This window comes from Protomyctophum parallelum (assembly GCF_964188405.1).
Source record: "Protomyctophum parallelum genome assembly, chromosome: 10".
NCBI classification, from domain to species: domain Eukaryota; kingdom Metazoa; phylum Chordata; class Actinopteri; order Myctophiformes; family Myctophidae; genus Protomyctophum; species Protomyctophum parallelum.
This window is the reverse complement of record NC_139704.1, coordinates 36759187-36782817: the sequence shown is the minus strand read 5'-3', so window position 1 is coordinate 36782817 and position 23631 is coordinate 36759187. Positions and strand designations below refer to the sequence as shown.

Here is a 23631-nt window from a genome sequence, read left to right as displayed (position 1 = left end):
CTCTGTGCAAAGTCACCTTTTCGATAATGGAAGGAAGCGCTGCGTGTCAACAGAGTATACAGAGATGAGATGAGGTGGTCACCGAGCACACCAAAAACACACTGGGCTTCACACACACCGCCACACCTCTCATGACAAAACGCTTCCCGTTTCCCGACGTTTTCGGGTCAATTAATTGGGACAATTAATGTCACTTACTTTACTTATCGAATAATGCGCTGGGCTCGTGCCGGCCAAGTGTTCATATTTGCGTTGTAACAGAAATTGAAAACCTCCCACGCAGCTGTAATTATTAGTGTCCGGGGCGGGCAGTATATAGGAGGAGGCACAGTGCCATGACCATGGAAGAAAGGGAGAAGTCGGATGGATTTACAATGCGCTTGTCTATTTGAATAATGCATCTCTGACCGAGACATTCAAATCATGGTCAGTGGCCTGCAGACAGTCGTTCTTTCTGTATATAGCATGCAGATAAATGTGTTCCGAGACCCAACTATAATATTGTGTTTATTTATTGTTGTCCTTTCTTAACTTTATGTCCATTGATTTTTATAACTCGTGTCATCATTCTTGTGGAATACTTGTGATATCAATAACACTGTGACCTTTTTCAAATGCCGCAAAAAGAAAACCATGGAATGGAAAACTGAAAAGAAAATGGAGAAAGTGAATAAAAAGGTCACTGAAATAACTGTGTGAGTGACAGGGCATACCAGAGAGACCCACTGCCCCTCACCAGGACAAGAGGGGATTCACACTTTTTTTTACCCTTTTTTATTTTGTGCTAATTGAGCCACTGAGGAGACACTCCAGTACTTGAACTCTCCAATGTATCACTATCTATCTTCTATCACACGAACCCTAGCATTCCTATGCTGGGCAGGCCTTAACTCATTTTGACCTGATTCTAAAAGTGTCTTCTACATCCTGACAGTTTTCTGAAAAAGCTGTGTTTCTATGTTCGATTTTTTCTAAAATAGCAGACCTACAAGCTCGTAGCGCGCCACGCTAATCAGCGGGACATAGTGCATGAAGAATACAGGTCATAGGGCACAAGGCACATGTAAGCTCCATTCACAAAGACCAATGCACAGAAAATACCTATGAAAATAATATGTCCCGGTTCGAGACAGGCAGGTGTTGGACCCAAGTGCAGAAGAAAGGCAGAGGACGAGGCAGACACAAGGCAGGTTGAGTGCATTATTAACCAAAAACAGGATCATAGGAACCAACACAGGAACACATGGAAACTATAGGAAAACTAGGAGCAATAAATAACACTAGGACAATAAAATAAAGAGCTAAATAACACTGTGACTTAAAGGAGAATTTGTAGTAATTTTGTAGTTGTTACGTCCCCACCAAAGAGGTCCAGGTGTTTTTTTGTGCAAAAGCTCCTTATTGACTATTTCCCCTACCATAAGCGCTCAATGAATTGCATTGCATTGAATGGGAATTGAATGGGGCTATGGGGTGTTCGCTATTCGCTTATTTCCATCTAAATAAGTAGTAAGCTGTGCCGCTTGGGATATTATTTACATTATGAAGAGAGGATATATACAAAGAAAATATAATTTTGAGCGATGGAAATAAGCGAATTAGCACAACACCCCATAGCCCCATTCAATACCCATTCAATTCAATGCAATTCATTTAGGGCTTATGGTAAGGAAATAGCCAATAAGGAGCTTTTGCACAAAATAACACCTGGACCTCTTTGGTTTGGACGTACTGTAACAACTACAAAGAAAGGTAGGAAAGCCTTCTAGCATGGAATTCTCCTTTAAGCCCAAACCTCCTCCCATGCACAACTCCTTGAGTTGCATTGGCACGGACAAACAAGGAACTGAAAACACGAGGGCATATAAATAGACAAAGACTAACTAGACACAACTGCCAATCAACACTGGGATAGGCTGGGGGATTGATTGATTGATTGAAGAATTGATTAACAGTTTGGAGCACAACTCAATACAAAGACTGTTAACTGTGGACGACGCCATAAAGCATTACACTTGTTTACAATAGGGTCCACCGTGTTCAATTCATCAGAACTAAAAAAACATCGCAAGGATGCAACTGGATGCAACCTCAGTGATGTATCCCAAGGTCATTGGGGTTTCGGGGTCTTCCAACATCATACCCCTCACTCGGGTGACCCAGCCGGGGTGATCAAGTCCCGACTTACGTCCCAGTAGCTGCCCTCGATCAGACCCACTAGGGAAGAATCTGGGACACACAATCCGCTGCTCCAGAACTACTCTGCCGGTACTGGGCAGGCCATCCGACGGGTACCGGATTTTACGGGGGCCAGATTCGAATTGCAGCCGTCCGTAGGTGAGAGTGGTTTTGAAGGAGTCAAGGGATTCTGTTGCTAGGGCGTTCCATGCACATTTTGGTGGCATAGGAGCCAAATTAATTTGTTCCCTTGTTGGTGCCGAATCTGGGTTGCACATGGTTTGTTGAACTCCCTCTGGTGTTGTGGGTGTGGACTAAGGGGACACAGGTGGAAACCGACAATTCACAGGACTGGTGAGACAAACTAACTTTTTTTCCAGCTTCATCTTAGTGTGAATGAAGCAATAGAGAGGCGGAACAAACTAGCGCTGGAAACCAACGCCGTCTTCCTATTGGTTCAACAACCTATGAGCCCTCGGAACAACGACATGTTAACTGTCACTGACAGCCTTTTAAAGTCGGAGCCGTCCATTGGCTACCAATCCGGAGAGGCTGCATCTGCTCCTGGCACCCCTCCTCTTGCAATCATCCACTCACACCATCAGTCAACGACGCACGCACGCACGGTCGCGCACGCACGCATGCACGCATGCACACACGCACACACACACACACACGCACACACACACACACTCCTGATGAGCCCGAGACAGAGCATCGGCCATAATGTTGTCTCTCCCTCGTCCTGTAGCAACAAGGACCACTGCATAAGGCGTTGGTTGTTATTGCGCATCTGGGACAAAACATGTTAACAGGTTGTGATCTGTATACAGCGGATAGGCAGAGGACTAGACTTCAAAATGTTGTCTATTTTTCAACAGTGCTGTAATTCACTTGGTGTCTCAGGATTATTATTATTTTTTTAAATAACAAACTGTGAGAATCCCTCGGTGTCTTCTTGCACCAGAACTGACTCAAATGCCACCTGACAACAACTATTTAGTCACAAGCTGTTAATACTTCTAATTAGTTCAATATTTACAAGACCTACATATCTTGTACATTGAGGTAGGGCATTAATCCCCAATGCAAATGATTATTTGTGGGGTTCCCCAGTTCAAATATGATTATTTGGGGGGTTTTCCAGTTCAAATATGATTATTTTAGGGGGTCCCCAGTTCAAATATGATTATTTTAGGGGGTTTCCCAGTTCAAATATGATTATTTTAGGGGGTCCCCAGTTCAAATATGATTATTTTGGGGGGTTTCCCAGTTCCAATATGATTATTTTAGGGGGTCCCCAGTTCAAATATGATTATTTGGGGGGGTTTCCCAGTTCAAATACGATTATTTTGGGCGGTTTCCCAGTTCAAATATGATTATTTTGGGGGTTCTCCAGTTCAAATAAGATTTTTTGTTGGGGGGGGAGGAAGGTTGAGAGCCACTAGGTGACAGCAACACTAGAGCGGTGTAGTGTTGGCCTGTTCAGGAAAACAGCACCCCATTCACTCATGGAGTTATTGCACCATGTGCAATGGGCGCCCTCTTATTATTCCCATCTGGTGGAGGGGGCAGGATGGTGTAGTAGTACAGTCATTATCTTTTCAATTTTTTCCTCCGGTTTATCATTTTTAAAGCAAAAAAGATCCCATCTGAAATCCACCAGAGATGAAGTATATCAGTATTTTAAATCAAATTACTAAGAAGTATAGGGCTGGGTGACATGGCCGAATTTTTACTGAATACCTCTATATCGCTTTTGTGACAATAATACCATAATATAACTTATTATAAAATAGGGCTTAAATGACCTAAAAGGAATGGACAACGTGCATGCCATATCATGATTTTACGATTTGCAAAATCCAAGACGATATTGTCCAATATCATGATTATTTGGATTGGCATTGATTCCTGATTCCAATGAATTTTCCCATTCGAGAAGAATGGAGAAGAATCAACTTTATCGGGTTTAATCGTTTTCTTGTTTTTGTTATAGTTTTCAGAAAGAGAAGAAAAGGGATAGAGAGACGAAGAGAGGGAGATCAGAAGCAAACATTGTGAATCAGAGTGGCCTCTTTCCATGAATATGGATTTCATAATATATCTGCTTGCTGAATATTTGAATAATATGGTCTTAATTGTCTCACAGCCGTTTCAGGCGCTGTACTTGAACGACCGGGATAGCTTGTTTTAATATATAGTAAAGGATGGAAGCTGTATATTCTCAGCAGGTTATTATGATCTTTAGGTTTCCTGTAAAGGTCTGTAGTAGTTAATCTGTGGACCGGTTTATAGATTTACACTCACATTAAGGACATTGATAGGTTGGAGCGAGTCTTTTTCTCAGAAAGGCATTTTATAAGACAACATCGATGACCAGAGGTGATTTGGTTGTGTGGGAGTGTCATTTATTAAAGGTGTTCAGAGTCCGACCGTTGAGCCGATTCTACTCTATGGCTTCGAGACATGGACACTTTCAAAGAAACGGTTGGATGGCACTTACACCCGCCTTCTAATGAGAGCGCAAAATCCACCCACCCATCGACAAATCTAATATACGGCAACCTTCCCCGTGTTTCTTCACTAGTTCCGATCCAGAAGAACACAGTATGCCGGGCCACTGCTACAGAGCTGACAATGAGCTTATATATCGTCCCTTCTTCTCTGGAGTCCTGCCTCAAAGCAGACCAGAGGTAGAAAACTGTCGTTCCCCTGATGTCCTCGCTATAGGGAAACATGCATCAGTAAGCAGCAGGAACTGGGGATGGCAATGAAGGACCGGAAAGTCTGGCGTGGCATCGTGAAATCCATGATCTCGACCGCGGTCGAAAAATGATGATTTTCATATAGACTTCATCCTGCAGCTTCTTTTGTGGTCTCAATCTATAGTATCTCTCTCTCTCTCGGGCTCTCTCTGATATATATATATATATATATATATATATATATATATATTCCTTTTCTGTGGTTTCTACCAGCCCCCCCCCCCTCTCTCTGCGCTGTCCAGAAAACTCTTGGGACGGTTCTTATACACTTTTGGCGTGTGCATTCCTTCCTGCAGCATCAGCGAGTCCCAGCTTGCGATGTGCTACACGGCCAAAAGATAGCGTCTGTGTCCAGCAGGCAGCGTCAGGCCCGAGAGCTCTCTCTCTCCTCCACAGTCCAGAGCAACGCGTTATAGAAAGAAGGGGCTGGCAGCGAGCCCGCCGCCAGGTCCAGTTTTCACCTCGCCTCCTTCTCCTCCACCGCCATGTATTCAATCCCGCCCACTCCCTCCAAAGCCGAGGGGGCCATAAAAAGAAAAGAAAAAAAGCAGGGGCAGAGCGAGGAAAGGAGGAATCATTACGCGCAATTTATAAACCATTAAGGGCTGTATTAAAAAGCCTGCAATCTAATTCACCCGACGGTGGGCATGCAGCACGGGTGGCCGAGGGGGGGGGAGGCAGTTCATTTGGGGAGTGTGTTTTGGCTGGTGAGCGAGTGTTGTACGCCGTTAATAGGGTCTAGGGGGGGGGTCACCTCTAGCCTAGGGAGGCAGAATACCTTTGTACCGATGCCCGAGTCAGCAGAGGGAGAGACAGGGAGAGGTAGTATAGCACTGAGACACTAGAGATGGAGGCCAGGACAGGCGAGGATATATGATAATGCTCATCTCAGCCCTCATCCGTCGGTCTGCCCCGCAACGGTCCTCTCTTTGTCTTGCAAAGTAATTGTTTTGTCTCTCATCACGTCTATGATTGCCGTCGAGTCGAGGCCGAGAGCCGCGGATGTAATCTGATTTAATTTTGTTGGGTAAATAATCACGACTCAACCAGCAGATTATAATAATGACGGGAAAACAAAGAGAAGAAAACGGTCATGGGTGTTGCTATGGTTGTGTAGATTGCGCTGCCGTGTTAATAAGCCTGACGTATACTCCCATCATGCAAGGGTATATATCGCAGGCCTGAAAATAACCTGATCTGCAAGCTCATCCACGTCGCGGATGTGATGTGTTTTTGTGAGCTTGTAGATCTGCTATTTCCGGTGGTGTCTTTGCAGACGGGTCAAGGTCAAGGAGGGTCTATATAGATGTGGCGCTGTTTGTGCGCGGCGTCCGCCCGGAGCCCCGAGGCCCCTCGCTCCCCCCTGTATCACAACAACACCACGGTCAATACGCTCCAAATTGAGCCCTCACGCAGATCACACACTGCACAGATCCATATTCTTAAAAAGGTTACACGTCAAACTATTAAATACTTTATTGATCCATACGCGATCTGTATATATCCGCCCATACAGAAATCTATAGATATTTTATCCTTTGTCATCGGGACACAGATATAGGAAAACAACCTCTCGTCCCACCAGTGTGATTTCACTGAGCCTCGTATAGTGCGTGTGGGAAGCAAGGCAACATTCAAATCAACAACAACGATGCAAATCAAAGTGCTTTTATACACCAAAATTAGTATTATAAAACATTAAGACACAGAGCAGTAAAGGCCAAAAGAAACTCAGGACACTTGAATACAATTAAAAAGAGAATAAAATTACAATGCAGAAGAAATCATTAAAATATAAAAGGTAGCTTTTTACTGTAGTGGCAAACAGAAAGGTCTTCAGCTTTGAATGAAAAGAACTGGGAGTTGAAGCTGACCTGCAGTATTCTGGGAGTTAGCTTTGCTCCAGATACAGTAGAGAGTACTGTATGTGGTGCATTAAAAACTGAACTGTGCTTCTTTATGTGTTATACTGTTCCGACTCTGGGGTTCAGAACGCTGACCTGTCCCAGACGACCTGAGACGTCAGCATATGGTTCATGGTGTTTGTTTTGGCCCTAAACCATCCAATGCTTTATAAAGCAACAGCATTTTGAAATGAGTTCTTTTTGCAGAAAGGAGTGATGAGATCCAATGTCTTGGCATCAGTATAAGGACTCCAGCAGCAGCAGCAGCAGCAGCCGTGTTCTGAATCCACTGCAACTGGTTAAATGTTGATTGCTTTATTTTTACTCTACTTTTTCTATTTTGTCTTAGTTTATTAGTGTTTTAGTTCTTGACTTGTTTTATTGACTATTGGCTTGTTTTAATTTTATTGTTGTTAAAGCACTTTGTGACTGTAATTGTCTGTGAAAGGTGCTCTATAAATAAACTTTACTTACTTACTTACTATACTGCAACGTTTGTCTGATCAATTGAGTTTCAGTTTCAGCATGACTTGACCCCTTGTGCTGGTACTGTAACACAAGGTAAGATTTTACTGTTTTAAAAAGGTGTAATTTTAATTGAACTAATTGCTGCTTGGATGCATGCCAAAGTCAGGAATGGACCCGATTAAACTCGAGATAAGAGTCATGTCCTACAAGATTTTACATGTTTTCATTTCAGCGAGCGAGGGAATATTAAACTGCCATGTTGTTTGATGTGATGTCACAAAGCAGGTCATTTTCTTTCCACGGTCAAAAGGGCATCTCTGCAAACAGACTGCACATTACTTTTTTAAACCAATTCACCTTCGTTTCGTGTGGCTGTCACCGTTCCAAACCGAAGGAAACCTCCCCAAGGCAGGAGACTAGACACACACATGCACACACACACAGATAGAGATACGGTCGCATTATCGCATGGCGGGCGCCACTGAAGTGTCAAACCTGACTATCTCATCACATTCCCATAATGCTCCCATCTTTTTCCCATGCGTCAGCGACATGCCAATCAGCTGTGCAGTGTCCGCATCAAAGCTGCAGTGCATATTAAAAGGACCCAGACGCAATCTCTATTACTGACGACATGCATGAAAACAAAAGCATTGTGCTGTTGTTTCCCTCTGCCATGCATGAGGCTGCAAGGCTGGGTGCGGGGATATTGCATTTGATTTGTCCCTGCGCGCGTGTGTGTGTGTGTGTGTGTGTGTGTGTGTGTGTGCACGAGTATCTGTGTCTCTGTGGCTAAAACCCCGCAAACCACTACACCAATGTGCATCTCTTGTGCATGCTGCCAGTAGGTCAAGGAACTCAGACAGAATATTTAAGGTCAAATCGGACCTCATGGTGGCATTATAACAGCCCATGTTGGCCTTTGAAAAATCATACTGAAAATGCACAAAAAGCACATTCACTCAAAAAGCACATTCAATTCATATAGGGAGCACCACTAATGCAAGACGTTTAATCGCATGTTGTAGAAATTAAGTTTGTCCCTGGGCTTCCTCAGAGCTTGGAGCTGCAAACCCATGGATCAGGGCAACTACAATCATTGTCATCTGGTTTAGCATGCCTGCTCCGGCTGCTTTAAAATATAGCCCAGCAAGCACTGCTCCTTCACCTGGAAGGGAGTCAGCTGAGGTGGTTCGGGCATCTGGTTAGGATGCCTCTCGGGCGCCTCCCTAGAGAGGTCCTCGACGCACGTCCCACATGGGAGGAGACCCCGGGGCAGACCAAGGCGCAGTTGGAGGAAATACATCGACTCACTGGCCTTGGAACGTCTCGGAATCCCCCCAGGAGGAAGTCACTAATGTTGCTCTGGAGAGGGAAGTCTGGAGCTCTCTGGTGGAGCTGTTGCCCCCGTGACCCGACTACGGATAAGCGGTTGAAGATGGATGGATGGATGGAAGCACGGTCAGGACCTGGACGAATTAGGCACGTCTTGATAGTGGCCAAGATCAAAGTCGAACCAAGACTAGTCATATCTGGCCCAGAATATCACCTGATTTCAACCAACATACATTCTGCCCACTAAGACGGACGTCCCTGGATGAAATCACAGAGTCAGATCGAGGCCAGATCCACTTATAGTGATATCATAACTAGTCAGATCTGGCCCCAGAATAAGCTATATTATTTCAACTGGTGAAGACGTCCTGGAAATGACGTAAAGTTGGTAAAGATGGGCTGTGATCTGGCCTAGTCCTGAACGTCACCGGAGTCACCGGAGGACGTCATCATGACGTCATTTTGGCTTGCTGGGAGAAGTTCCAAGTTGACATTACCTGCTTTAAAATAGCAGTAGCAACTTTGACTGCTTTTAAATAGCCGTGTGTATATATCAGCTATTTACGACGTATAAATCAGGCTTCGGGGAGGTGTGAATCCTCAATGTGAGAGACAGAAGGATCAGAAAGGCAGGTGCGGAGAGAGAGAGAGAGAGAGAGAGAAAAAGAGATTAGGCGGTGACCATGACAGATGGAGATGGACTGAGATTGAGAACGAAGGTGAAGGGTACAGAATGCAAACGCGTGGAGGGAGACGTAATATAGCAGGCAAAAGAGCCGAGAAAAAAAGAAAATAAAAAATAAGGTGCATTCGGGCAATAATGAGACGGTTGGCAGTTACAAATGCGCCTGAGCGAGGTGTTATTACCTGGCGTGGGATAAAAAAAATAGCGAATAACAGTTTGAAAATAAAAGCTATAAAAAGGACAAACATCACCTTTACTATAAAAGATGGTGGATGGAGGAGGACAGAGGAGGTTGTCAGACGGTACATAAGAAAGGTGGCAGCCAACGAACGCTACCACTTTGAAACTGTGATTTATAAATATCTGTGGTTTTCCTAATGGTGATTTATAGCTATAGTTGCGTGTCGGTGCCACGCACCAATATCAGATCTACAAGTTCACAATGTGCCACTCTGCGGCGTGTTTTGCGCATCATGACACGGTGTGCAACCGCGGTATATAAATCAAGCACCGTGGTGGCCATTTTAGCTCCAAGGATTAAATTGACCATTATACGGTAAGCAGAAGTGAAGAGTGAACACATCGCAAGGAGAAGCAGAAAAGTAGTTGTCCAGTGGCAGTTATGGATGCACAGTCAATAGAGAAGACAGAGAATAGGGGAGGGGGAGAAATCGAAAGGGGCACATGGGAGTAGGAGAAAAGAGAGCGGGGGAGACGCGGAGAAAGAGGTGTGACAATGAAGAATGGAGGCAGTTAAAGATATCTGGTGAGCGATCTGTTATTACAGAGGGAGGCAGACAAACAGCTCCTTTTTTCCTCTCCGAGAAATGAAGACGCTCATCAATTTAAATCGGCCGGGTGCCCGGGCCTCACCTCACTTCTCTGTCAAGACTCTTGGGCGGTGGAGAGAGGCGCGCGCGCGACACCCTCCTCCTCCTCCTCTTCTCACATTCATCACATGAGAGGAAGCGGACGCCCCTCCAGGGGCATCCTGGGTAATCTTGCGTGGCCGGAAACGCGGCGATGGCGCGCGCGCGGATGGCGGCAAGACCCCTTTTGTTATTTACTGCTCACTTAGCCCCCTCTGCACCCCGACGCACACACAATTTATGAGGACAATCCTCGGGGCCCGGCGCGCTCCACTGGAGCACTCCCTGATGGATGGAGGGAGGTTCCAGGAGAGGAACGAACGCAGAGAGAAGAGGGGAGAAGTGGGGAAGACAAGGGCTGGAATTAGGGTGGAGATATGATACGGGTCTGACCTGTGAATTCAAGTTCTCTCTGACCTCGTTTAGAATAGAAGACGCATGACTCTCTGCATGGCAAGGTTATTATACTGTAGTTTAACCACTTCAACCTTCATGGCCCGAATACCGGAACGCTCACCCCCAAAACACGCTCGCCCGCGGGACAATTCCGCAACCTCGGAACGGACGCCAACGGACCTGTGTTCCTATAAACGTAACCTTGGTAAACTAAGCTATGCCAAAACCTAATCTTAGTCCTAAACGTAACCTCAGTAAAAGGGTGCGAAAACCTAACTTTATTTCTAACCGCAGTAAAAAAATACAAGAACCGCTGTATTCCTGTAAGTTGGACCTGAGTCTCCACCAAATCACTTTGCCAAAAATTGCTGTTCTACAAGCTCACACAACGCATCGCAAAAACACAACGAGAGCTTGTAGATCTGCAATTTTTGGCTAATGTTTCGCCCAGATTATGGGGCAGGAGGAATTTGGATAGGCATTATTTACAGTACAGTACAGTACAGTACAGTACAGTACAGTACAGTACAGTACAGTACAGTACAGTACAGTACAGTACAGTACAGTACAGTACAGTACAGTACAGTACAGTACATCAGACTGCCAACAACATTGCGGAGTAAGTGTGGAGTAAGTAAGATCAATCAGCACAATTTTTATATTTCTTTTATATTCTTACAATAAAAAACGAACACTAATACATATATTTTTAAATCAACCAAGACAGCCTATAAATAAACTCATCGCAAGTGCATGCTCAAAAACTAATTAAAACCAAACTGTAATTGAACCTGTGAATTAAAAATTCCTAGTATGACCTGCACAAATAATGAAGCTCCAATTATCCTACCGGCACTCTTATTAGGAAGATAAAAGTGATTTGGGTGTGTGTTAATAATGAGTAGGCGTGTGTGTGTGTGTGTGTGTGTGTGTGTGTGTGTGTGTGTGTGTGTGTGTGTGTGTGTGTGTGTGTGTGTGTGTGTGTGTGTGTGCAGTATGTGCGTGGGCCGGTGAGTGGGGCAGAGTGATTACAGTACGTCGGCAGATGCAATGTTTGTGCGAGACGCTGGTCTCGGTAACTCAGGCTAGAAGCGACGTGCGTCGTGGAACCCGCCCCATACGTCTTGTAAAATGCCACTTTGACAAGCCAAAATGTCACCGGAATGTCAACTGTTCCGCTTTCCGTATTTTGGGGGGCTCGTCTCATTTTAGCACGGGATCATTTTAGCAGCCGTCTCTCTGCTCTTATAGCCTCTAAGACAGACCCTGCCTGCCATTATACGCTCTCTCTCTCTCTGTCTTCTGCTGTCCCATTCCGTATATATGTGTTGCCCGTGTACAGTAAAGTCTTCCATCATAACAGTCCATTAGAATAATCACTGATAACGAGCCCCGTGTTCATAAAGGGGCGGGAGAGTGGGATTAATGAGCTTAACCCTACTTATGTTCCATTCATTCTGTGCTGTAAATCAATAATCCAGTAATTATGTTCTCCGGGACCCACCGGTATAGCATCGTCTCTCCCTGAGTTATCCCATTCTGGTCCGGGAGGCCCTTTTTGGCGTTTTAAACATTGTGTTATATACTTTAGCTATTGAAAAACAGCAGATCTGCTGTTTTTGAAAAATCGTGGAAATGCGGCAACAAATCTTTGAATATATTCTTTCAGAGCGAATGTTTTTTTAACTCAAATCTTTGCTTCTGAGGGGTTCCTGGAATAACGTATTTTCAAATGGGTCGGCGGCCATAATTTTTGAGGTCCTTGACATGAAATATTGAGCACCACACTGACATAGAAACATACAATTTCAGAAAACTGTCAGAATTTAGAAGACATTTTAAAGATGTCGACGTCAGGCCTAAATGGGTTATTTGAGCTGCGCCGCCATCTCTCCTTTGTTCTCCATAAATTTGCCGTTTGGGACGGTCAGGTCCAAACACATTATTATTTTTAGTCTGCTCTGCGGCGCGGCCTAGGTGTGAGGCAACACTGGGGAATGCTGAGACTCTGGGAGGCAGAGTGCATACATGTATAGAAGGGGAGGGCAGAGAGGGAGAGAGAGAGATGGAGACCGGAGAGGAGTGATGCGTCAGGGTTATAAGAGATCAGGGGAAAACGTGAAAAACACGGGTATAGAAACGGCAAGATGAAACAACAACACCGAGGAGGGTGGAGGGGTCGACCGCTGCACGCATTCTACATTTATATCAGCGCCTCCCCCTTCACACCTCCCACCCCCACACCCTGTTTTCATGCAGGTCTCATGTATCGCATTCCAACTTTCCATAATACTTCTCTGTCTCTTCCCTCTCTCTGCCACACTGTCTCTCCTTCTCTGTGTTTTTATCCATCTCTCTTCTCTCGCACGCACGCACGCGCACACACACACACACACACACACACAGCAAACTCATTGTTTAGTGGTTACCTCTCGTATCAATCTTCTTGCCACCCGGTACATGCGGTAAAGGTGCACCGTGGCCATCGGGTGAAAGTCAGATCACACAGTCTCACACGGAGCTGTGAGAGCAACATGAATGGAAGAGTCCACAGTCAGAAGCAGAGCTCCTTATTCATAGTGTATGGTTGGCATTGTGAGATATACGAGCTCGTTTATCTCAAAACTTGGAACACATTTGAGTGTTAAACTTAGAATTCTTTCCATGCTGATAAGAGCTGTATAGGCTTAAGCTTTACCGTATAGGCTACTTTCAGATATGGTGGCAGTGGCTCAGGAGCAAGCATGGAAGCTTCAGGTTAGAGTAAATGGTCACGTCCCCCTCCTACTAGTAGTAGGGGTGCCGTCTCAAGTGAACTTGAGCCACGAGAGACAGCAAGAGAGAGCATGCAAGTTGCCGTGTCGAACGTTGCGAAGTTCGCTTATAGCCGACTCGGCCCCGTTTGAGTTGCAACCCGATAGGCACAGAATAGTACGTAGATCATGCTCTGAGAGAGTGTTTCAACTGGCCACTCAAAGTGGCTACTGGCCAATCACAGCGCATCCTTCCTCAAACGCGAACAAGATAGAGCAGACACTTGGGAATCAGAAGGTTCCCGGTTCGATCCCCGCCAGCGCCTGGGTTAGTAGCAAAGTGTCCTTGAGCTAAACACTGAACCCCCTATCTGCTGCTCCCGACGAGCACGTCGGTGCCTTGTATGGTTTCCTCCACTGCGAATATGGGTGAATGTAATACACATTCTAAAAGGCACTATAAAAATGCATTTTACAGGAAGTGGCGTATCATGGCTTGGTGTTTTTTTTAAATATTCATTGAAGGTGAGACCACACAATTAACTGTCAGGCTAATATGTTTGGATAAACATAATGCAGAGGTTTCACCTTGACGGCCACAGTGTTGTCTTTGTTTTGGGCCTACAGAGACGAGGTAGTCACAGTGGCGGTCTGACTCTGATATATTCCTCCAGTGCACAGAGGTTCCCAAAAGTCTTCAGCTCGAGACCCTAAAGAGACATTTGGTTTCTCCCCACAAGGGACCCAAACGTACACAAAGAGAGACTCATTATGAATCACTTAAACCTCTTAATTAAAGGGATAGTTCAGATTTATTTAACTTAGGTTGTATGAAATACCTGCCATTAAAACCCATTGACTGCTACCATTTATTGAGAAATTAGGACCTAATTCACGCCAGCATTTTTTTAATTTGAGCTCTTATTTTGAAAAGCCACATTTTGCCTCGACCGGAAGTGGGCTTATTCCGGCCAGCTTTATGTTGCCAAAGCAACCTTTGTTTACAATATGGGTCTATGCCGGCCATTGCCGGGGCACTGGAGAGCTCCTCATAGCCGGCTCTGTGCCGTCAAAGAAAGGCTGTTTTGACCAAAAATGCCATCTGGGACAAGGACTAGGAGATACAGGCGATTGAAAGAAACGGATAGAATGGATTCTTATGGCGACGACGATCTAAGATGAACGATCCAGTGCTATGCTAACAACAAAGCTAGCTAACCGGCTAACGTGAGTAGCATTATGGCTCGATCGATCATATGCACTATAAAAGTGCAATTGCCGAAGGGCTACGGCAATGGCGGCAAGTGTTAATATCAAAATGAGGCTTCAATTGCCACAAAAACGAACGTAATTTGTATTGTTGACCTATTTCTAAAATATTAGCGCGACTTTCGTTCAACTTTGACCCCTCTATCACATGGAACTATTTTTTGGGCCTAGTGATATTGATAGGTATTTTGGGTATTTGGTGAATGAAGGGGTAATTTTCCATGTGTAGATAGTAATTACCATCCTCCCAACAAGAGGTGCCGCTGTAAGTCACTGTTTGATAACCTCTGAACTCAAATGGTTCACTTCCCATTCGTCATACTTCCTGGGAATTCCCAAGGAAGCTCTTAGAAGGAAGTGAAGTGGTCACGTGACTGGGCTGCGCCATGACACTTTCATGGACACTTTCACGGGAGCCAAACTACACCCGGAAGTTCGGCATAATGCACTGAAGCCAATGAGAGCTCAGTGACCAGCTCATGAACAAACATTATTTATGAATGACTGAGACCTTTTGTAAAGTGATCGCTCTGGAAAATAAAATAATATATATAACACGTTATTTTAGGCTGTCTTATTTTTTGATGTGCATACTACTTAATGTGATTTATTTTTTCAAAGAGCAGAGAGCAGCCCAGGCAGAAAACTTACTATGTGCTCTTCTATAAATACCTCAATAAAAATAAATAGTTAAGTTGAAAAACAACCACTCGGAAAAAACGTGTGATACCACTTATGTCTTCTTTCATATTCCTGAACCAATTATATGACAAAGCTCGCAATTGTTCATGTATAATGTTTGTTATGAGCTGGTCCAGCCGGCTCCATTCACTGCCATGTATTCATTCTTGCACTACCGGTGTGAGTATGGCTCCCATGAAAGTGTCCATGAAAGTGTCATGGCGCAGCCCAGTCACGTGACCACTTCACTTCCTTCTAAGAGCTTCCTTGGGAATTCCCAGGAAGTGTGACTTGCCACGTCAGCTAAGAAGACCTCCCCGGCAATAGGGGTCGCCAATATTACCATTTTATTAGCCTATGAACCCAAAATGAATTGCTTCCTATGTCATTCTTGTTTTGTTTTTCATGCCCTATATAATGTCATCCCGGACATTTGTCCGGGGGAGAAATTTTCACGATGCTGTTCTTGTAAAGTCTGTTCTGCTCCCCAGAACATATAATGGTCAATATAATCTTTTGAAAAGTATGCGCTGACTGCTTGCGGACCTCCTTATTGCGTCATGTCTTGGTTATTTTTCCTGCTGTAAGTAATTATACTCTTTTCCTCCTTAAGTATTGCTCTTCCCCTCAAGTATTTATCTGTAAAAGGTTCATTTATATAGTATTATAGTTTATCAGTTTAACCTTACAACATTAAATGTAAAGTCTAAATATTCACATGGTTTAAAAAGGTTCTACAATCCTTTACAATATATTAATTTGGACTTGAGTACTTTTACCTGAGTACATTACTAGCATCTCCTCTACCGGAGTCTCCAAGATTTATTAGCTTAGAATTCAAAGGTTATCTAGGCAAATATGTATTATAGTGTGCCGGCAGCGGTTCACAGTATATGTTACTTAACCCCTTAGTTTCCAAAAGCAGCATAGGAGGCTGCATCTCCAAACAATTACCCTATGGCTATTAGACATTATCATGTCCATTTTGAGGGTCTAAAGACCCTCAAAATAAATTTATGTAACAGATATGGACACAAAAAACATAGTTCTGGGTGATAGAGGGGTAAAAGAAAGAACGAAAGTTGCACTAATATTTTAGAAATAGGTCAACAATACAAATTACATTAGTTTTGTGGATTACTTTACTTTTACTGCGTGGCCCCCAGTGCCCCCCACAAAATGACCGGAACTACTTGATATTTCACCAAAACCAGAGCAGAACTCCCACCACGGGACTCGGGCAATCAATTAATACAGTTGCAACCTCTATATTAATGGCAAGTATTTCATACAACTTAAGTTAAACAAATCTGAACTATCCCTTTAAGCCCCAATCCTCCGCCGGCGGGGGCAGCGGCTGTCCACCTCATGAACAGCTCTCAGCGGGTAAATGGGGCTGGTCAAGGTCTCAGGTTCCAACTCCGAAATCTTTGATTTTCCCTCCTGGACCCCCCTGGGGTGACAAATCTACAAGCTCACATGTCATCGATCGGCTATTTTCATTATATTTTAATCTGAACTAATACTTTTATTAATGTCCTCAAAAATTGAGGACGGAATTGGCGCCCAAAAGAAAAAAGCCAAAATTGGCGCTGTGATTGGCTGGAGGTCATAGGTCTAAGTCGGTGATGATGAACCATGTTTGAGGGCCACATATGATGGCCACACATGGCCACACAAACATGGTGGAAACTTTTTTGGTTTATTTTAGTTTATTTGCAGTTATTTGCAGCACTACTACATTCTACATACACAAAGGACTACACACAACACAACTGCTTGAATGACACACTGTTTATTGCAATTGTGGTGATGAAATAACGGACTGGAATACACATCCATTATGTTATATTTTATCAAATGCCAAGTTGTTTGTTCGGTTCAAATGAGTACTGGAGTTGAAATGGCTGGTCCCCTTTGCATTGGGGTTGGGCAGGGATTTATAATGATTTTGAAGAAATGCATTTTGATATTTCAGTTTAATTATGTTTCTTTTGTTTATGATTTAGTGACGTGTTGTAGTGGATTATGTTGTAGTGATTTGTAGTGCCGGTATGTTTAAATGTTATTATTTGTCTTCCCCAGTGTGTCAATAGTGGTTTGATCACCCTATACAGTATATATGTTCCCCTCATGTCTCATTTTGGTTAGCTCAGTCTTGATGTAAGTTCAGTTCCTCATTAATGAGGCCTAGAATTAATGTTATTTGTCATGTTTCATGTGGAAAATAAAAGACAAAAACAGACCTTTTCAAGAAAACCACGCAAGAATCCTGGTGTCTCTCATTGCCGACCAGCTCTGGTCCCTGACAAACCGCACACGGCTCAACAATATGCACATTTCTATGGTTGCTGTCTTCTGGGCACAGAAAGCCTATCCTGATGTCAGTGTTGCATTGGTCATTGCAAGCAGTACCAATTGTTCCGCCCCGGGAGAACAACCCTTAAGTTCACATCTACAGTATATATACATTTGTCAGTTGAGCGCACATTTGTGGACACATTCTTCTCTGAGCGAGCGCACATTTCTGTGGACACCAGTCACCCCCCATCCCTCCCCCAAGCTGGTCAATCAAGTTTATTTGTCTTCGCGTTAATATTGTAACCGCGACGCAGCACAGACATCATAAAAGAGCCCAGAACATCCGTGTTCTGTTCAATCACCGCGGATGCAGCCTATAGATTCCGAGAAAGTTGTGTTTAAAGACGGCGCTGAAAAAGAAAGTGGGCATCGTCCGATTGGCATATACGCCCGATCACGTGGCACGCGCGTCAAACGCAGATGCATGATTGGAAGCAGAGTTTTTAGTGTAACACCAACACCAATATTCTAGTAGTCACAGTGTCACACCATGCAGCGCGTATTAACACAGGAACGAGCCTAGGTGCTTATCAATGTGTGACCTGTAGGTGTTGAGCGACGTGCGACTTTAAAGCATAATAGTGTCCCACCAGAGATACATTCACCGATGCATCGTTGCCTACTGTACCTCCAGCTGGCTGGCTCTGTCCTGCCTCTGGATCCGCTGCGCGTCAGGAGGCGTTTGGGACAGCGAGGAGGAGGAGGAGAGTGATGGCAACACTCTGCTATACGCACGTGCCAGTGCCAAAGTGCCAGCAGCAGCAGGTGCACTCCGCCAGCATCATCAGCAATCCCTGCAATGGCATCCTACAACCATAAGGGGAATAAGCCTGACAAGTGCTTTTGTTTTCTGTTTAATGTTGATGAATGCTACAGGTACGACTAATGGGAATGTCGTCTCTTTCTGTCCCATTTTGTACCAGCCATTGAACCGGACCAGTCTCTTCTGGTGGAGTTTTTTTGCTCTCGGGTCCATAAGTATTTTCGCTGACACAGCTTCTACTCTACACAGCCTCAGGAGCGGTGTTTACTGTGCTCTCAGGCACAGAGTAGAGGGGAAATTATACCAGGGTCTGGCCTCCTCGAGCGGAATTAAATGTGACAAATATGGCAAACTCGCCTCCGACAACTATTATCCTTCGCCGTTGTGCGCCTCAAGTAGAACAGCAATGATGTTATCTTTTTATACTGCTCTTACACTACAGTGCATGCATTCAGAACTGAACTGTGGGGAATCTGAGCACCGTGCTTATAACCACCTTCAACCTGGCAACCCCTACATGTAATTATGCAGAAATGTAAAAAAAAAAAGAAAAAAAAAAAAAGAAAAGAAAAAAAGTGTAAAAAATATATATAACTAGAAAAAGTGCCCTTCCGGGCACAGGTCTCCACCAGGTTATCCACAGATCCGTGCAGTTAGAGGTAAAAACACTTTTCGGCCAGTTATAGCGCCACCTTGAGGCTGAGTTGAAATTGTTCATGTGGCATTTCGTCCTCGGCCTAGTGGGAATGTGGGTGCACAATTTCCGGGAAATCACGCGATGTGTTCATGATTTGCAGCATTTTGTTTGAAACTGAGCACTCCTGTGAACTTTGGAAGCCAATCTTAACCAATCAGGATGGAGTCTGATAAATCTGAAAGACCCGTTTCGTTGAATGGCTCTAGAGAGACTGTGTACCAATTTGCGTGATGTTTGGACAAAATCTGTAGGTGTACTGTGCAAAAACTTGTTTTGCACAAAGCGGCCTCCTGGTGGCGCTATAACAGGCCGTTCTGGAAAGTTTGGGGCAGAGGTTGATGGTTGGCATCCAGGGAGTGTGTGTGCAAAATATGGCATCGACCGGGTTAACGGTGGCCGAGATTAGCTGTTCACGGACGGACGGACGGACACACACACACACACACGGACGGACGGACACGCGGACGGACGGAGTGCAAAACATACTCTCCCCACATGCCTTCGGCCTGGTGGAGACAATAAATTCCAGAATTGTAAATGTTTAAAAAAATAAAGCAAAACAAACGCAGATCTACAAGGAGGATCTTACTATTTTCGCTCTTCAGCGTATATACGGTGAAGTATATATATAAGGCTTAAGTGGCTCATTTGAAAAAACCAGTGTCTCGTATGCTATGCAAATACAGCAGAGCCCCGGCACCTCGTCAACGCGGGTGTAACACGAGTTCAACACTCCCAGATGAGCGGTTGGGAGGAGGTTGGCGGGGGGTGGGGGGGGGGCTAAGAACAGTCGTATAAGAACTGAAGCACCGGTAACCATCTGCGTGTACGTTATTATTACACAGTTCCCTGGCCTTGCCTCTAAATCCCTACGGTATGTGGGGAAGACATCCAGCAATCAGCGCCCCATATGGCTTTGGCGCAAGACCGGGCGCCGGGAATTATATCCTTCAAAATGTGGGTTAATGAATTCATGAGCAGGCTGTTTCTCATCATGGAACCGTCCGATCCCCTCCTCACACCCCGATAGACACACACCTGCCGATCGGCTAGGCAGGCAGGCAGGCGGGGCTGGCTGGTGGGGCTGGCTGGCTGGCTGCCTGCGTGGGTTCCATCAACACCTCGGAAAACAGGGCGGCCCTTTTTTCCGTGCCCAGGCTATATAGAGACGACGTGGGGACACCCCGGAGCAAAGTCCATTCATCAGTTACCATCAGGAGCTAATGAAACGCACAGCCAGAGTGATTAAGACACAGACACCCCCGTGCTTAATGCATTAACCCATTCCGGGCGGGGGAAAAACCCTTTTTGTTGTTTTAAACATGGTTATAATTTAGCTATTGGAAAAATAGCAGATCTACAAGCTTACGAGCTTGTAGGTCTGCTATGTTTTTGAAAAATCGTGAAGGTGTGGTGCAAAGCTTTGAAATATATAACTCTTTCAGAGCGAACGTTTTTAACTCAAATTCTGGGAGGTGGGTCCCTGAAACAACACATTTTCAGATGGGGGGGGTCAGCGGCCAATTTCATATATTTTTGGGGGTCCTTGACATGAAATATTGAGAACCACTGATATAGAAACATGAGGTTTTTCAGAAAAAAAAGACATTTAAAAAAAGACATTTGAAAAAAGACATTTTTTTTTACTTCGACGTCAGGCCTAAATGGGTTAATCACCGGCAACCGTCCGCGCGGAGCCGGATGCACCTCTCTCTGTTGCTGTGTTCATTTGTGCGCGTGTGCGTATGTATACGTGTGTGTATGTAGCCTATACTGTATGTGTGTGTGTGACTGTGTGTGTGTGTGTGTGTGTGTGTGTGTGTGTGTGTGTGTGTGTGCGGGCACTCGTGCATGCGTGTGAGCGTGCGTGGAGAAGGTTCTATTGTCCTCGTGGTGTTTGCCCTTGGACACGGTCCACCACCTTTGTGCAGGTTGTGCCCGTAAAAAAAATTAAACCCCGGCGCATGACTGTATACCAGGAGCTGTCTGTACCGCGGTGATCATTAACTCTAGCGCGTCGTCGTTAATTGATTCATGTGTAAGCCTAACTTTTGGCCGATAAAGAGAGCGAACGCCAGGAACTCTAAACCACATGGTGTCCCGGAAAAAAAGGACCTGCTGTGTCTGCTTAGCAAATGAATAATACAATGCAGATGGCGTTGCAGGGCATTATTTATTTCTTTTAGAATGCCGTGTGCATTTTCTTTTTTCTGCAGACGATTACTCATCGCCACCGTCTGGCTATATATATAAGTTTGTCACGTGTTTACGTGTGTACTGTAGGGGGGGTGGGAGGGGATTGCTGCAACAGCAACACCCCTCTTTTTCGGAAGTCTGAAACGTTATTTGCGGCATTAAGGCGATGTTACAAATGGGTTTCAGGTGACGCACCCCCCTCCCACCCACCCAAACACCATCTGGACTGGAACCAGCAGAAAAAGAATGAGGCTGCATGCTGTTTATGACAGAACCAAGATGGGGCTCTTTTTTTTTTACACTCCAGTTTTATTGCTTTACAAATTAAGACGGCCTGAAGGTGATTATTTATATCTATTAATTAACTTAATTAAAAATTGGGAGGGATTCGCTTCTTGCATATCCCCTCGTTGTTAATTACCCCTTACGTGTACAATGTGGGCTGGCTGGATGGTGCATGGTGTAAATACATATGTCACCTCAGGCACACAGCCCACTGTTGGGGAGATTAAGCTCAGCATGCGCGTTTCGTGAGTCGTGAGTCGCGTGCTTTGCACATTTAACCCATTTTGGGCGAGAACCCCTTTCGGTGTTTTAAACATTATGTTATAATTTAGCTATTGAAAAATAGCTTACGAGCTCGTAGGTCTGCTATTTTTGAAAAGTCGTGGAAAATGTGCCAGAAATCTTTGAATATATATGTTCTTTCAGAGAGAGTTTTCAACTCAAATCTTTGCTACTGAGAGGGTCCCTGGAACAACATATTTTCAGATGGGGGGTCAGCGGCCAATGTCATATTATATTTGGGGTTCCTTGACATGAATACGTTTAAGAACAACTGACATATAAAAACATGGGTTTTTAATAAAACTGTCAGGATTTAGAAGACTTTTTTTTTTATTTCGACGTCGAGCCTAAATGGGTTAAATATCAGTGTCGCCAATCGTAATGCGTTGTAATACGTGGGCAGAAGATTTTTATTCCCCCCCCCCCCCCCACCAACCGACCCTCACACGACAGCCAACCGTATGGCAACCACCGGTCGAAGAGATATCCAGAGTGAAATATGTATAATCCCTAGAAATGAAAAAGACATTATAGGCTTTTCATTGTGGCGCGCGTCTTTTGTCCGAATCGCTACCCGACGGTTTCGACTTGCTGAGTAGGCTGAAACCCTCTCTCTCTTCCTTTTTTCCTCCTCGTCTATCTCTATCTCTGACTCGCCTCTGTTGCTGCAAATGGGACGGCGACCAAGGGGTCTGCACTACAAGCAGCAGATTAAAGGATTACCATTAATTAGATGTCAGGGACAGAGAGGGGGGCTTTGCCTGTCCTGGCCATGATACAATATCTGTTAATCTGCTGCGGTCCCTAGGATGAAAAGAAATCAGTCCATTGACAGGGGAGAATTAGGGGAAAAAAAAAAAAAAAAAAGGAAAGTGTTGGGGACGGAATCACGGGGGGGGGCAAGAGGGTTGAGAGGAGAATGTATACAACATGAAAAAAGATGGGAGAGCAAAGCAGAGAGGGTTTTGGCATAGAGATTCGAGGAGGGATGAAAGAGGGCCGAGGAGGAGAAAAAAGGGAAGTATATATATATAGGGAAGCTTTTTGGGTCCTGGGAGAGACAGAAGGAGCCTGGGATAATGGGAGAGACGAGAGGGGCTACAAGGGGCTACAAGAGACTAAAAGGGAGTGACAATGCGGTCGGAGCAGAGGGGTCCATGGAGAAACAAAGGGCAGAGAAGAGGGGTGAAGTGGTCGGGTTCAGTGGTTGGCGACAGAGGAGCAGAGAGGAACACATGGACGTGCACGGGGGTGTTTTCAGCCCTTTATAGCTATATCTGTCAGAAATACAAATGGTTGGAGCACGCATCCAGCAAGCCCAACCCTATATGGTCACTTTGAGTGGCACCACACAAAGCCACGGGTGAACACATGTACTGTGTGTCGGACATTAAAACCCATTTTGACCTGAGATCAGATTCTAAAAATGTCTTCTACATCCTGACAGTTTTCTGAAAAAAGCTATGTTTCTATGTCAGTATATTTCATGTCAAGGACCCCAAAAATTATATATAATATGCGTCCGGCCCCCATCTGAAAATATGTTGTTCCAGGGACCCCCCCAGAAGCAAATATTTGAGTTAAAAACGTTCGTTCTGAAAAGAAATATATTCCAAATTTTCACGATTTTTCAAAAATAGCAGACCTACATGCTCGTAGCGTGCCACTCGGCGTGCTATGAGCTTGTAGATCTGCTATTTTTCAACAGCTAAAGCATAACATAATGCTAACACCAAAAGGG

The 23631-nt window shown here is 44.7% G+C and overlaps 1 protein-coding gene across 1 annotated transcript in view; it reads left to right on the top strand.

Moving 5' to 3' along the window:
* mapk8a (mitogen-activated protein kinase 8a) overlaps positions 1-23029 on the top strand; it is a 326366-nt gene extending 303337 nt beyond the window's left edge. Inside the window, exon 13 of the transcript XR_014569867.1 lies at positions 23020-23029. The gene's annotated coding sequence lies outside the window, so the exon portion shown is untranslated. The remainder of the gene's footprint in view (positions 1-23019) is intronic.
* The last annotated feature ends 602 nt before the right edge of the window (positions 23030-23631 follow it).